General features: G+C 41.7%; 1 protein-coding gene across 6 annotated transcripts in view; it reads right to left on the bottom strand.

Moving 5' to 3' along the window:
- CADM1 (cell adhesion molecule 1) overlaps window positions 1–16747 on the bottom strand; it is a 334723-nt gene that overhangs the window by 99074 nt on the left and 218902 nt on the right. The gene's annotated exons all lie outside the window — the stretch shown is intronic.

Consider the following 16747-nt stretch of genomic DNA (forward strand, 5'->3'; position numbering starts at 1 on the left):
AAATCCCGTTTTCTTGGTTTAAGACACAGTTAATAAATCATTTTGGGGATACACCTCAAGTTGCTGCTTCCTTCAGCCACCTGTGAACCCTTGGGAGTTTATTCATTAGCAGGTATGAAAAACATCTGAATACAACAACCAGCCTGTGTTTGTCGACAGTGTCAAAGTGAACCGTTCATTAGCATTTGTGAGAAATGACCAAGTCACCGAAGGGTATTAAGCCAACCTAGATGAGGGATAGAGGCTTGCGGACTGATGTGTTAATTCACTGTCCTGGATTAAACACCAGAGACAGGTCCTTAGTAGAGCTTCATCGTCACTGGGCTAAGCACCGGGTTACAAATGGATGTCTTCCCAAGAGGTAAAGGGCCAAGATATATAATTATAGCCATTGCCAAATAATTAAATTGAAGTTCTTCTACATATAAGATTTGGGGCTAGGTACAGTCAACTACTTACTCTGTATTGCTGTATGTTTGTACCCATTACAGGTGAACATAGGTTATAATCTTCTCTATTCAAAGAAGTCCTTCTTGGAGATGGGGACTCTTAAAGAGAGACTCTACAATACAAAGAGACTAAGGATTTTCAAGGCACTTTTCAGAAGTTTCACTAATACCATTCTTGGCTAAATTAGAAAAATGCTTGGCATAAACACTGTATGTGCTGGTTGGATTGGCTGCCAAAGACCCACTGAGATGTGGTATTCCATGTGGATATGCATCTTTAATTAGTCTCAATAGATTTTATATGTATTCAACATTAATCTATACCACCTGTCCCAGACTAAAAGCATGAAAATGGTTCTTCTTAACCACTCTTCCTCAGAAAATTATTCTGTCCCTTCTTCCAGTAAATTCTGAAGGCTCTCTGGAAGGTCTTAAATGTTGGTTTAACAACAGTTCTTCTGTTATAGATTTTTTTTTTTTACAAACTTTCAAAGACTATTGCTCTATGATTTTGTTAAAGGCAAAAGAAAGCAGTTCAAAGGCGCGTTATTAAAATCCTGACCTGAGACACCAGCCACAGTCTCACACCTGCATTTTAATTGTAGTCATTGCATTTCTCATTTCTATTAAGCCTCCTAGCCAAGGGATTATATTCAGCTGCGACATGTCTTCAGCTGTTGTATCCCAGCTCAGAAATCGGTTTTTTGAGCTCACTCACTCTAAACAGATTTTTTTTTTTTTTTTTTTTTTTGCTTATTATCAACTAGTTCCCTTAGGCTTCAGGTTTAGTCAAGTGCATATAAATAACTGGTGCTCATATTTTAATATGCAAAAAAACCCCACAAATTAATTTAAAAGTCACTTAGAACTAAATGAAACTTACACAACAACCAGATCGTGATGAGTTTAACCTCAAAAAAAAAAAAAAAAAGAAAATCTTTTAACTCTTCAGCATTCCACAAAGCTTAGGTTTTCAACAGGATCCAACAGGAGTCATTGCAGGCGGACAAATTCCATGATATTCAGGAATAACTCAGTAGTTGTTTTTCAGAAGAGACTCAAAGCAACAATATTCCTATGACCAAACACTTGAGAAGAGACCTACTTTGATGGAGTTTTATTTATGTCTGGAAGAAAGAAAGCAACATCACAACGCTTATACGATGGAAAGGCAGACGGAGAGAACAACTTTAACTTCTGCTCATTGGTAAGCAAGTCAGAGGACTTCATATCGGGGTGGTAGGGTCAAGACAGGGCTGGAAAGATAAACCACTACTATACAGGCCTGTTTCCCCAAGAGCTACTCAGTTGTCTACCCAGGAACACACAGTAGATATCCTAGCAAGATACTAGAAGCTGTATTTCTGGTCTGACATGCAGGCTAGAGAACAAAACTGTTTTGCTGTATTAAGTCACCTCCTTTATGACCATAAGCGCTCTAAAAGGTCTAAATGGCTATCTCCATGCTAGATGTCAGAATACAAAAAAAAAAATATCAAACCAAAAAGTAAAAGCCCACAAAACTTTGCCCGACCACAGTCAACAGGCTTGAAACATCATCACCGTCTAAGTATGTCTATACCTCCACGGTGTTTATCATTTTGCTATCACATTAATTTTAGAAACGCCTCTTAAATGTTCCTCATTCACTGAACACATAATTCAATTCTGCGCTAAATTTCAAAATAGCTCTTTTAACTAGAAACGAGAAACAAGAAGTCATACCAGATATCAGCTTGATAATTAAACGAGTTCACCGATGTTTCAAAGACAGGGGGAAAAAAAAAGAAACCCACTGATCTTTGTTACTAGAAACGTCATGATTATCACAAATTTAACCAAAGAATTAGGTACCTTAAATGCCAGATACAAAAATAAATTGTGTTTGGTTTTTAATTAAGTCTTTGTGTAAAAAAAAAAAATTTAGGCCTGGGGGTTTAGATTGTCATTTTACACAAAAGTAAATGGTAAATGCCTTTCAACATGCGAAGCCATTAGATATAATTATGCAATGGGCAACGCGTGTATCACGCTGTAAATGTCATTTGGTTTTACATTTATGAACTCATCAACATTTATCAAAACATCGCCTGGAGAAAGAGGACGCCTAGAGCGAGTGACAAATTTAATGCCATCTTTGAAAGTACATGACAAAGAAGTGTCACCAAAAGACATACAACTGACATACTACAGTGGTGATCTGCATGCCCATTTAATAGAAATTCTGTTCTCTCCAGAGAAGTCTCCCAATCACAGTACACTTCACTGGGGTTTCAAGATCTATTTTCCTCCCTGGAAAATCATACCCCCTTCCCCACACTCCTAAATATTGCCATCAGATGTGTGTAATCCCAGCCAACTTCTGCAGGTAGAGGAACGTGTGAATTCATCCAGATGAGCTTGCGGGTTTGATTCAATTGCTTATTCAACCACAAACTTTAGTGCTTCTTAGTTAGTAATCTCTTAATGGAGTTGTGTTCAAATGGAAACCCAGGGACTATTCCTGCCAGGTTCTCTTTAGACAACCGGGGCTTGTTTCTCATTTCTTGCTCTGAATCACGGAACGGCCCAGGTGCTTAAGCACAAGCACCAGCTCTGCTAGCACACTGTGTTAACAGTTCTCCTTTCTGAGTGCCATTTCACTATCCCCATCAATCTGGTAGTTATCACCCAGGGAGATTTGTCCTTTGAAAAACAAAATGGCTGGACTTAAAAAGAGTCTACTTCTCCCCTTGTCCCTATTTCAGTTTCACACAACTTGTTAATATAAAATCTTGACAATGGGCCAGGGTAGTAATGCCGTTGGCAACGTTTCTGTCCTTTGTAGCTCGGTGCCTAAAACCTACCGGGGTGCGTGACAACAACGGTAACAAAAGCTGGGAGGAACAATAGCCAGCTCTCGAACTGGCGTAAAAAGGAAGTAGATCCCTCGGAAGAGTTGATGTATATAGTCCTCATGCTGTTATTAACTTCATTTTACCTTTCCTTACCAGCTACATGCTTCAAGCATCTCTAGGTACCAGGATTTCCTGGGTGGGGTCGCTTCCCAGTGACCCAGCAGCTGCAATAGGAGTGCAGAGCTTGTGTCTTCTCCCCAACCTGGACTTGTTTCCCCACAAGCGCTCCTCCTTTTGTCCCTGTCTTGATTTTTCCCACATGTGCTACTTCCTCTACAAACCCCTTCCCATGAACTTGATTCAGGACACCCTCCATCCCCACCATGGTCCCTTTCAGCAAAGGTACATGAGGTATTTTTTCCCATCAATCAAGATTACACATTTCAATCACTCTAAAGGGTCAGCCACCATTCTCTTGAGATTCAGAATTATCAAAAAAACACTTGGGGAAACCCAGTTCTTTCAATTCCACACACACACACAAAAACCCTTTCTCATGTTGCATCATTGCTCAGCATCTTGTTGTCCCTTCAGCTTCGCCATCGTTGCAGGGATACAGCTATTTCTATGTGTTCCCAAAGCAACCTGCTCTCCCCTACTTCCTTCACACCCCTTTGCTGCCTGATTAATTCCAATTCATTTTTCAGATCTCTGCTCAGATACCATTTCCTGCATGAGACCTGACCGGACTCCACCTTTTCCAGATAGGCTCAGGATTCCTATAGGGTCAGTCCCACAGCACCCTGTGTTTCCCCATCTCAGGACTTACAAGCTCTTAAATCACTTTACAACATAAGCTTAGGAAACAGATGCTTTAGTGTTTCCCATCTATAAGACAGGGAGAAAATTCTGTCAATTAAATGTGCATGGCATATAAGATTGAAGATGAAAGGTATATACAGTTCTTTGATAGCAAAGAAACATATGAATTCAAGATATTATCATTATTTGCTCCTCTTGTATTTTGCAAATCACTTATTAAATAACAAGTGAAGCACAACTAAACATAGAAGTATTTTTAAAGGGATTTTAGAGGGGGGTTGGAGGGAAAGGAGTAGAAATGTGTTATAGTTAAAGGTTCATTTTAACTATTCTAAGAGGACTTGGTGAACCTTAATAAGATGCATTAGAGGATAATGGTGCACTTGCTATTTAAGGTTCTACGTTTCTTGCTTGCCACTAACAGAGATGTATTTTTTCTTTAAATTCAAGCTGATCCCATTAGCACCAATTTTCAATTTCCCAGTCTTTTCAAATAGCCACAGAACATCCAGAAAACAAACTGTCTATTCCATGATTGTTTAGCAGAAGCTTAGTTATTACCATTACCTGTGTTTAATTTCAAGCTTGCCAACTCATAGCTTTGGAAAGAGGGAAGGAGAAAACAGGTTATTTAAAATGGATGTGTTTTATCATTACCCATCATTAAAAAATGATGCTGTTGTACCATTTCAGAAGTGGTAGGCAGTGAATATTTAATGCTCACGCTAGTATTTATTAGTTTCGCCTTTCTACAGTTCTTTATAGAATGACTATTTTAAATGACTATGATTTCTATTTCTTACAGATTCTCTGGCATTTCATTTCTACTCGCAAAGCATTTGTATCTGTGCTTAAGAAGCTACCCAGTAATACCTATAAATCGAGGAACTGTTTAAAATAACAGGCACCATCAAGATTAGGTGGGGAAAAAAGTCACACGTTTGGGCCTTTGTTAAAGAGACAGCGTACGGGAGAAGAAAGAGTAGGTGCGGCACGCCACTCACAAATCTCTCTGTAGAATAGATTAGACCAACAAAACAGAGCCAAGGCGACAGACAAAGCTAGGTGGAGACCAATAGAGAAATATACATGAGAATATGCAGTACCGCCTCACAATGAAAAACAGAATATTATATATAAAGTCGTACATTCCGCCATATCACTTTGAGGGTTATCAACATATATATGTTTTGTCTTCTCATCACATCATAAACATCTGGATGGCAAAAGCTGTTTTTGACATATACATTTATTTTTCATGTGTCTATAAACTAACTGACTCCATTTTTATTGACAAGTATACCCTCTTTGATAATTAGTCGTCGATTGAAATGCTGCAAAAAGTTCCATGGGTGCCAATGAGCTATTTCTACCCGGTGTGCTCAAATCATCTCTCTAAGCCGGCAGTCTGGTTCTGAGCACCTGAAAACTCCCATTCTCCTGTCCTCATACTGTCACCTGTCCCCTGTTTCTTCCCCGCACTAAGCATCCTACCAGCTCTGCAAAAGCGGACAAAGAAAATTCGATCTGTGCCGAACCCTAATAAAGATCACATTTTCTCAACAAGATTGCATCCAGCAAATTGTGAGCCTGAGGGCAAAGTACAGAGTGGGGGAGGCTTGTCAGCAAGGGAGCATCTCACAGTTGGTAGCCAACAGCCAGCCTGAGTAGACAAGAACATAGTGCTGGCCAGCAACACCATGCCCACCACAAAGGTGGCCATAGACATCTCTTCTGCTGTGGTAAGTTTTTGTTTTGTCTTACCTATTATTATTATTATTTATTTTATTTTATTTTTTTGCGGTACATGGGCCTCTCACTGCTGTGGCCTCTCCCGTTGCGGAGCACAGGCTCCGGACGCGCAGGCTCAGCGGCCGTGGCTCACGGGCCCAGCCGCTCCACGGCATGTGGGATCTTCCCAGACCGGGGCACACACCCGCGTCCCCTGCATTGGCAGGCGGACTCTCAACCACTGCGCCACCAGGGAAGCCCTTACCTATTATTATTGTACAGCACTGACACTCTGAAAGCTGACGATCGGCCACTGTGCTCTAATGTTGCTACAGAGACTTGATGAAAGCACAGCCTGACAAAATACACAGGGCTCACAACTCCCTGAAATGCAGGCTAAAAGAGTAAGGTATGCTTTTTTCAACTTAGGAGCACAGACTTGCAGAACACCATCATTAACAATGACAACAACAACAGTCCACTGAAATCCTGGCGACCATTCCACTGAATGTCAAGATCAAACCAGAACTTAACTAGTAGGATTGCTAGTTATAATCACCCCAATCCGTCCTTTCTCATGACAGAGGTTACGGCGATATAATGTATGTGGTCAAATTGGTTAAAAAAAAAAAAAAAAAAAAAAAAAAAAAGGCGGGCGTGGGGAATGAGAAGCCCTTCTGTACTCTGTAAAGTCCCTCCTCCAGATAGGGTTTCCACACTATTCTCCTGCCTGCTTCACAGGAAGGAGGCTTCTACTGAGGGAGGGAAGGCTGCCTGTTACAATATTTTAATTTTTTGCTCCATGGTCACCATCAAATGACACTGATTGTGCACGTACTACAGACTGAATGTTGAAACTACAAAAATGAACCGGCTACATTTCTCTTTCTCAAGGACCTCAGGGTTTAGAGGTAGAGACAGGACAGACAAGTAAAAAGGAGCAGAAGAATACAAAGCCCGTTGTGCTGAGTACTGAGGGAGGGCTGTGGGCACCAAGCTCTGTGGAACTCCTTTTCCTGCTGCTTGCCGAGGTGCAGTGTTCATTCCCATCATCAGTTTCTTTCAACCCTGATATCATACTTACAGTCCCATGTATTGCTCTACCTGCCCTGCAATTCTCGCCCCCTCCCCAATCATGTCCTCATGCCCCTGTTTCACAGCTGCCCATCTGTACAATAAATTCCCTCCTTACCATGTCCTGTGGAATGTCATGAAGCCTTGCCTGACTATGTTGCAGAAAAGTGATCTTTCCTGCCTCTTTGAATTCCATGTGCACTGTTATAAATGGAAATAATAATAATACCTTTTCATGAGCTAAAATGAGAAAAAATATGTATGTAAAGCACTCAGAAGAGTAATCAGCACATAGTAAATGCTCAGTAAATGTCAGTTGTATGTATTATTGGTCAGTTGATTATAATGGCATGTGGTAGATATAAGTAAGTTAAAGAAAAAGCACTTGTTCTCCAGCAATTCAGGATTTAGTAGGATAGATAAGACAGGTCTTCAAAGAATAAGACAGGATATGTCTTATAAGAGACAGGATATGATAAAGATCCTGTGAATGTTCCAGAGGAATGGGCGAAGCAGGGCCTTACTCGGAGATGACGATTGAGGGCTCTGAACGTCGGGGAAGAAAATACAGCCTTTAACCTTTGGATGCTGCAAAGTGAGAGAAGGTGGTTAAGCCTATGAGTGTGGATGGAATGGAGTGAAGAGGTATCATGTACCACACCATCCGCCAGGAAGAGGAATTCCACAGAGGTTAGAGATGGATTGAATGCTGTGTGTGTGATGAGGGTGGGAAGTGGGGGGGCCACAGACGTGCAGAGACTACCCGAGAGGTTACTGGAGCATTGCCAGGCAAGCTGAGGCTGGCCTGAATGAGGGTGGGAGGAGCAGCAGGCATGAAGAGGAAAGATCAGATCCTAGAATCACAAAGGAGAAGTTACACAACCTGGTCTGAATGGTGGTGTGGGAGAAGCGTGGAGAGAATGCATGTAAATGCCAAGAGTGAGTCTGGAGGGCTAAGACTCATCAATGAAGATGCAAGGCCTGGAAGATACAGGCAGGGAAGACAGATGGTGTATTCAATAGCTGAGTGATGTGTAGCTCTACGTTTTCAAAGCATAAAGAAAGATGTGGGGCTTCCCTGGTGGTGCAGTGGTTGAGAATCTGCCTGCCAATGCAGGGGACACGGGTTCAAGCCCTGGTCTGGGAAGATCCCACATGCCGCGGAGCAACTAGGCCCGTGAGCCACAACTACTGAGCCTGCGCGTCTGGAGCCTGTGCTCCGCAACAAGAGAGGCCGCGATAGTGAGAGGCCCGCACACTGAGATGAAGAGTGGCCCCCGCTCGCCGCAACTAGAGAAAGCCCTTGCACAGAAACGAAGACCCAACACAGCCAAAAATAAATATAAAAATAAATAAATAAATTAAAAAAAAAAGGCAGATGCGGATTTGGGAGTCTTGTAAATCAAGATGACAGCTGAGTCAGGCCCTCAGAGGTCACTGGAAAGGAGGCAAAACAGGATCCGGCAAGACAGTCTCTAAGAATGTCATCCCTCCCAAGTCCACCTCCTACTGGGCCCTTTGTCAACAGACCCTATAACAACACACAAATCAGAAAATTAGATGCACTAGCACTTATTTCTAATTACAGTATCATGATATAGATGTTCTTAGGTTACAAAAATGGAGTTTGGGTACAGTCGATGCCTATTAATGGGCTATCAAGTGAAATCGGCCACATTTAACATTTTTGACCCCTCAAATCAAATATTTCACAAAGAGCACCTAACATAAAAGTGTCGGGCTACGAAAATCCTGTGCTCAGCCTTGATCTTTGCTTGAATATTCAAGATCTACTTTACGCTAAAATTGCTTTTCTTTTCTAAATGAAAAACAGGTAAGAGCCCAGGGATCTGTACCTGGGATTCTGTATTAGATAATGCAGAAAAATTATGCTCTTTCGTTTTCCACCTTATAGGAGAAGTCTGAACTCTTCCCTGTTCATCCAAAGAAGAGAAATATTTAAGGGCCAGGGTAACTGTTGCGACCCTCCAGATTTTATTGTGTTATCCCGTATCAGTAATGAAATAATTCCTCTGCAGTAAACAATATCCAAAACAAAAGCCCTTCAGCAAGGATGAGAGGGGGGGAAAATAGTTTAAGAAAATACACGTAATTTTTCACACATACCCCAATATATTAAGCACATATGTTGCCACAGGCACCAGATTCAGTTTAATTAGAACAGTATTCCTTCCTACATCTGAAATATTTAGCTCCTACCCAGTTCACCGTGCTGTAATGTTCCCTGGTCCCCAAATGAAATTACAGCAAGCCAGCACCCTAGGAGGAGTGTGAGACTTGAATACTGTAGGGCGGTACAAAGCTGAGCCCCTCTCATCGAAGGACAATGGACTTGGTTGCACTGTATGCTAACATCAAGCCACTGGATTTTAATCCAGTGAAATACAAGCTTCAATTAGTATGACATGTGCTATCCAGTTAAGGATGTGAATCTTGAGTTAATAACCTCTACAGACTATCTTATTTCTGTTTTTAAAATTATAAAGCAAGAGAAGGAGCACAGACAATGTGGTGTGTGCAGGAAATGCATCGGTAGTGGAAATATCAAACAAATAGAGCACCTTTTCTGGGATACTCTCAGAAGACCAGAAACTCATCAGTTGCAGCTGGCCATCTTACTCGTCCAGCATTTGGTTTTAGTAGTAGATGTACATGTGACCACATAATGGAATGCCTTTTTATCACTAAAATGGAATCTGTGCTGTTTTCTTTCTAGAGGGCTTATAAAAATAAGCTTTTTATTGCTTGCATCTCCAAATTGCTTTATTTGGCATAGTGATGAAAAATGTTGGAATTTATATATAATGTAACCACCAGATAAGAAAGGAGGAAAAGAAAAGGAATAGGGGATTAATTATCAGTCCTACAGAATGAACTTTACCCTGATAAGGTAATACAGTCCCTGTAGGCAGAGAAGATGAAACAATTATAGCATGCCTAATACACAGACAGTTATTCATATTGTGTACAAATCAAAGCAGGCCTCATGCAGCAGCGATGGCTCAGATCCTCACAGATACACGGTGCAGCACCATCGTCAGAATGGAATAAGGCAGCTTGCTCTGGGTGTGCGGCAACACTGCGACCAGGCCAGCAGGCGAGAGGACGACCAAAAGGTACATCTTCTATCAAGATGTGGCTTTGTCAACAAGCTTACTGATTTACCTAGGAATGTGGTCTCTCACTGATTAATGATGAGGAATTCCACCATGACAAGTAACTTATCCTTAATGTGTCCTGCTCAAAAGTAGGCAGCAAAGAGTCACACAGCTCCCTAGACAGTCTGTCAATTTCAGCTTCTCAATGGAATAGAAATAAGAGCTCACTAATGACAACTGCGGGGACCATGGCGCCTCTGGCGGTGACCTAATGTTACCTATTAATGGATTGGACTCCCAGTAGATCAGGAAACCCACCCAAGTACAAGGCAGAATCTATTTCTCTCATTAGGGAAAAGGGCTGAAAGAGAACCAGGCTGTGTCTTTTTGCCTGAGCCTTCCTAAAGGCACGGGGTCATGGAAGACCCTTGACCACAGTAATGGTGGTCAAGCTGAGCTACCAAACTTCTCCAGAGCATAGAGGGTGAGCTCTTTTGAAGACAGGGAAGGCCCCAGAACTCCCAATGAAAATAAATAATAAATAATGGGAGTATTAATTCCACCAAATCAAGGGTTTGGCTCTGGAGAATTTTTCCCCCCTCAAGACTTGAGCTTAAAGAGAATACCAAGATAAATGTTATTTTTACCTCTTGGGGGGAAATGGATTTTTTAAAAGGGGGACAAAGATATTTTCAAAACAATTCTCCAATATTTTTTAGCCAATATCCTATTATTAATTATGCATAAACTTATTTCAAAGTTGCTGAGTTTTTGTAAATCATTGCTCTGTAGCTTAAGATTCTGAATGGCCACTGCCAGTTTCACCTGCCCAATAATGAAACTTGTTCTTCAAGGAAATCACTTAAATAAGAGTTTAAAATGAGTCAGCTAAAAGAGACGGATCTTCAGACCCAGGGCAAATATGCAGTACAAGGTACACCCTAAGTGGAAATACATGAGCTGTCTATAACTACGGTGGTGTTCAATGAAAAAAAAGCTTAGCTCCTACCACAAAAAAGAATTTCCTTTTCAGCTAAACAATTGATATGCAAGAAGTAAGTTAAACGTCATAATACTGTATTTAATGAAGAAAGAAACAAAACACCTTGTCACTGACATTTAACCATAGAGTTTAATAAGTGGTTCATTTTTCAGGTATACTTCTATTTACAACACAATCTCAACTGGCTTCACCAAGTGCAGCAGGGATCAATGACATACAAGTGGTCCATCTTGGAGTTTTACTGAAACCGTCGAGTTTATCTGAATTTGGTAAGTTGCTCCTGGTTCCTCTCCTTCTAATGACTATTTTTGGTAGGCCCTTAAGAAAAATAAGCGTTGGTAAGTGAGTATTGCTGATTAATGCGTGCCAAGTACTATGGTGTTTTTTGTTTTTTGTTTTTTGCGGTACACGGGCCTCTCACCGCCGTGGCCTCCCCCGTTGCGGAGCACAGGCTCCGTAGGCGCAGGCTCAGCGGCCATGGCTCACGGGCCCAGCCGCTCCGCCGCATGTGGGATCTTCCCTGCATCGGCAGGCGGACTCTCAACCACTGCGCCACCAGGGAAGCCCTATGCTGGTTTTTATATAGATTATCTCATGCTATCTTCACAGTAATCTCATGGGATAGGTTCAGTGATTAACCTCATTTTGCACATGAGAAAACAGAGAGGCTAAGTAATCTGTCTAAGGAGCACAGCTGAATAAGTGCCTAAGCCAGGATTCCAAACCAGGTTCATCTACTCTATGGCCTAAACATTTAATTTCCAGGATATTATCACACGTGTACTTTCTAAAGTGCAATCACCTAGATAACGTCATCATGAAGAAAAGTAAAAGGTAAGACACGGCATCTATCCTCAGTGTTCAAATATGAATCCAAACAAGAGGTATCGTAAGTTGAGGTATCTTACTGAGGAAACTACAGTTAGCAATCTGGGTTAACGATCAACACTGAGGTTCTATCATAATACTAGAAAAACAGAGCCTAGAATGCCCATGGGCTTCGTTCTTTCATTCATTTCCAGGAAAATGTTGTTTATTTGCCCTCTGAGGAGGTGTGAGGGGAGGACCAAGGGTTCTCCCAGGGGTTGTCAGAGCTGATAAATGACCAGGGTAACTCTCCATGGAGGCTGCATTTTGGCTTTCTAGCCAATGCATCTTCATATACCAATCTCAACAGGCGAAGGTAGCAGAGACTAGAAGGGCCATGGATGAGGGCACAGTCAGGGTCTTGGAAATAATTTATAGGGGCAAGAAAGGGTCTATAAATGAGGACACACTGATATTAAAATGGAAAGGAAAACTAAGCGGGATTAAGAAAGAGCCCAGGGTTTATAGTAAAATAAGGTCTTCCACAGAGCTTAGAAATTACTGGCCTTTAACATATACCAAGGCAAATGGCCCCATGAATCCATCTTTTGCCTCTCTGTGGGCTGAATTATACTCCACACGATATACTAAAGACATCCATGAACAGTTTTTATAGCTTTGAGGAGTGGCTTTTTAGTTTAGGTTGCATCGTGAGACCAAAACAAGTGGTCGTGAATCGTCACATTTTATGGGTCTGCTGCTTCTTATAGTTTTCTAAAATTAAGCCCTTAAATTATACTCCACCCTCATTAGGAAAACAGTCCCAGAAAGAGGACAATATTTTAGAGGCTATGCAAAAGAGGGGATGGTAGGTCTGGAGAGCCTGGAGTATAATTAAATTGATGGGCCCCGACGAAGGAAGGATGTGGTGGCAGAAAGAACACACATGGCTGCCTAGGAACCAATCAGCTGGAGTTCACTAGCCAGAAACAAACAAGGTTCAGAGAACAGCCATTTTCAAATTATAGAGCCTCATGCAGGAATGCAGTAGGGGGAACCATTTCTGTGCGAAGCCAAAAGAAGAGGAGGAAAGGGAAGAGATGCTAAGTAAACTGGTGTTGACTGAGTATTCTCCATGCACTGGGTGTTGTGTAAGACCCCTACAGAGTTTCAAAAGGCAGCAGAAAAAATAAAATAAAATAAAGGCTATTTCCCTCAAGGGAGTTACCATCCAGCTGCGGAGACACAGAAGAAAACAATGCAAGGCAGCATAAAATGAAATGCCAATTTCCCTGGAACCCTCTAGAGCTACTCTAGATGCTCAGGGCAAGGTGAGATCTGTGCGAAGACTGGGCAAGGTCTAGACAAGGCACCCTGTCCGAGCTCCCTGAGCACCCTGTACCTCGTGTCTTAGCACCTTCCATGCTGCTGCAAAGCCTTTCCTCACCCACATCCCCCCCTGCCCTGTAAGGTCTTTGAGAGCAGAGGCCATGCCCACCTTGCTCAGTGTGGGAACTCCAGGGCCTCTCACACTCAGGAAATACATCTAGAGTTGGACTGAATCCAAACCAGGGAGAAAGAGTAAGGAGAAGCTCTTGAGGGGGTTGGGCCTTGGACTAGCTCCTAAAGATGACAGAATTACTGAGGCTGAAGGAGCCATTCCAGGCAGGGGGACCTGCAGGAACCAGGGCGGAGGCTTAATAGCATGGGCTGTGTGTGTGTGTGCGTGTGTGTGTGTGTGTGTGTGTGTGTGTGCGTGCACGCGCCCAGGGAGAGAAAGTAAGACAGACAGACCAGAGCTGGACAGAGAAGCGCTTTCTGTTTGAAGACTTTCTGTTCCTAGAAATGGGTCACTCATTGCATGGCCTAGAGATGATGCATTATTGTACTATTACTAACAGAAATAGATGTGAAATATTTTAACACTACCACTGCCGATGTTGCCCGTTGCAAGAAGAAATCATTCAGCGCAAAATAGGGGGACAATGGGCTGGCCAGCGCTTTACTAGAATGACGCTCCCTCCTTCCATTTCTGTTCGTTAGATTTTTTTTTTTTTTTTTTTGCGGTACGTGGGCCTCTCACTCCTGTGGCCTGTCCCATTGCGGAGCACAGGCTCCGGACGCGCAGGCTCAGCGGCCATGGCTCACGGGCCCAGCCGCTCCGCGGCATGTGGGATCCTCCCAGACCGGGGCACGAACCCGTGTCCCCTGCATCGGCAGGCGGACTCTCAACCACTGCACCACCAGGGAAGCCCTGTTCATTAGATTTTAATGTCAGTTTCACTGCTTCAGTTTACCAATTATTTAAAGGTTATAGTCAGTCAGACAAGGTTTGTTTAAAAAAAAAAAAAAGGAAAAACACAGGGGAAGATAGTTATCAAGAAAGAATAAAGCACATTCACATAAGTTTAGAATCTGTCACCAGCCACAATGCCAAGGGCTCAGTGTCTCCTTTCTCATTTTCTCCTCACCACTACTCCATCCCAGCATCCAATAAAACAGGGTCACTCTGATGAATTAAAAAAGAAAGACAAGGAAAAAATTTTTCTAATGCTTTAAAGGTATGGTTTAGGCTGTATATTGAAGTCAAAGGTTACGTATTCCTTCACGCCATAGTATTTTCCTGATTTCTTTTTAAAGGTGTTTAGCTCAATAACTAACATTCTCCTGTTTCCAACATGTCTAAATGGTTAACACAGGATTTTCTAAGCTCTTTCCTATTAAATGGACTGACCAAAGTCTTTACTTCCTAGTTAAATGGACTCTATCCAGGAATGCCATGGAAGACAAAGAATCCAACTGGTTCAGTGGCTCAATCCAGTGAAGCATTCACCCTCGGCCTCTGACAGCTCAATCTCAATGCTTCCTGACAGTATGAAGGATTGCTAATTTCTAACGCTCTCACTGGTGGTTCTTAAACGCTCACCAATGAACCAAATGTTGATCAGTCAATGCCAAGGAATCAGAAACCAAATTGCCAACCCCTTGATTTATACAGTCCAAAGACTCCGGTTTAAAATCTGATCAAACACATTAGAACTGACTAAAATGTTTTAATAGATGCATAGTGAAAATACTTGTGAATACAATTTAAAAGGAGAAAGGCTAATATTGTAGCTCATCATATCCAATATGTGTTGAGCACTTACTCTGATAGGAACTGTTCAAAGTACTTCAGATGCATTAACTCTTATATCCTCAGCAAAAACCCAATGAAGTGGTGCTCTTATCCCCATTTTACAGATGAGGAAACTGAGGCAGGGAGCATTTACTTACCTGTTCAAGGCCACCCAGCTAGTAAGTGTTGAAGTCTGGAAACTTGGATAGAGGTTTATAGGTGTCATGTCTGTGATGCAAAGTGGGGTTGTAAGGGGAAACATTAGACTTGGACTAGAAATATAAGAAAAATTAACATTCACTGAATGACTATTAAGTGTTTTCAACTATTTCATTTAATCCTAGAACAAAGACAAAGTGGGTATCAGTAGCCTCATTTTGCTCGATGAGGAAGCAGAGAAATTAAGTCACTTATCCAAGAGCACACAGGTGGTTATGGCTGAGCCCAAAACTCATGACCTCTAGGTGAAGCCCCACTGCAAGGTCCCTTCCTGCAGGAGTGGTGACCACTTGGTGACCACGAGTCCCCTGAGCCTAGCTGGAGCCTGAAACCTTAACACTCAATATTTGCTTTTTACCTGGTGACATTAACTCCTCTGAGCCTCAGCATTTTTCATCTATAAAATTATCCCAGATGTGGCTGTTGTGAGAAGATGAAATAATTTTTTTCCAGCTATGCTGGGGTATAAACGATGAATACATGTTGTGTGTTGTACAACGTGATTTTCTTGAAAAGTGTACAACATGATGGTTTAATATACTCATACACTGGGAAATGATTACCACAGTCAAGTTAAGTAGCACACCCACCACCTCTCTTAGTTACGGAAATAATTTCACAGAAAGCATCACAGGCACTCTAAAGTCAAAGACATGGGGAAACTGCAGAAGTACAGACAATCGTAAGCACACTCACTTCTTAGTTCTTCCATTTATCTTCTAAAGGGAGTGGTATTTTATTAGATGTGAATAATTAATTTTTTAAAAAAAATTAGAGAACTTAAAATTGTTACTAGCCCTATGCCCACCGAAGTGTATTCTGCATGTAGGGCAGACACGTATCACCCATTGTAATAAACATTCAACAAGGGGTAATATAATGACACATCATAATCTTTTCACTCGCACAGACACACAAACAAATAAACAAAAAAAGGACATCAAAGGGGGTTTTCTTTTGCTTAGGCCACAGAAACACCTATTAGCCATTTTGTTAAAGCCCAGGGCATTCAGCGTATATACAAAATTCATTACTGTCTGCATTTTTAAAAGGAATTTAAATGCACTGACCTGACCATGGACACAATAATGAAACAAGAATCTCATTACCATGCTCTAAATAATAATATAAAAAAATTAAACTTCAGTAATACTTTAATGTTCAGATAAATGCCTGCTTTAAACCCAATCCCTGGCTGCTTAGGATTCCTAGTTGAAACAAAACCGAACCAGGGTGAAACATACATTCTGGTAGTTCAATTTGTTATGCTCTAGATAGCGTCTGTCTTTAGAGAACTACTTTTCTCCCCAATTAAGGAACAATTTTGCCAATCAGTTTTCCTGGCGACTCAGCCTCACAAAAGAGTGAGGGAAGGGAAGAAGCAGGGGGTGTCAGGAAGGTGGCTGTACCTCCTGTCACATCACTACTGATTAAAGAGGCTCTGAAAGAACAGAAGGAAAGTGCGTTTCAAGAACAACAGAACCTTTCAGCAGAAGTACATGCGCCTAATTGAAAAGCAACTCGAAGTTGTTATTTTTATACCCCAAAATGCTGAATCATTCTTCAAA

This window comes from Orcinus orca, chromosome 8, assembly GCF_937001465.1.
Source record: "Orcinus orca chromosome 8, mOrcOrc1.1, whole genome shotgun sequence".
In the NCBI taxonomy this organism is placed as follows: Eukaryota; Metazoa; Chordata; class Mammalia; order Artiodactyla; family Delphinidae; genus Orcinus; species Orcinus orca.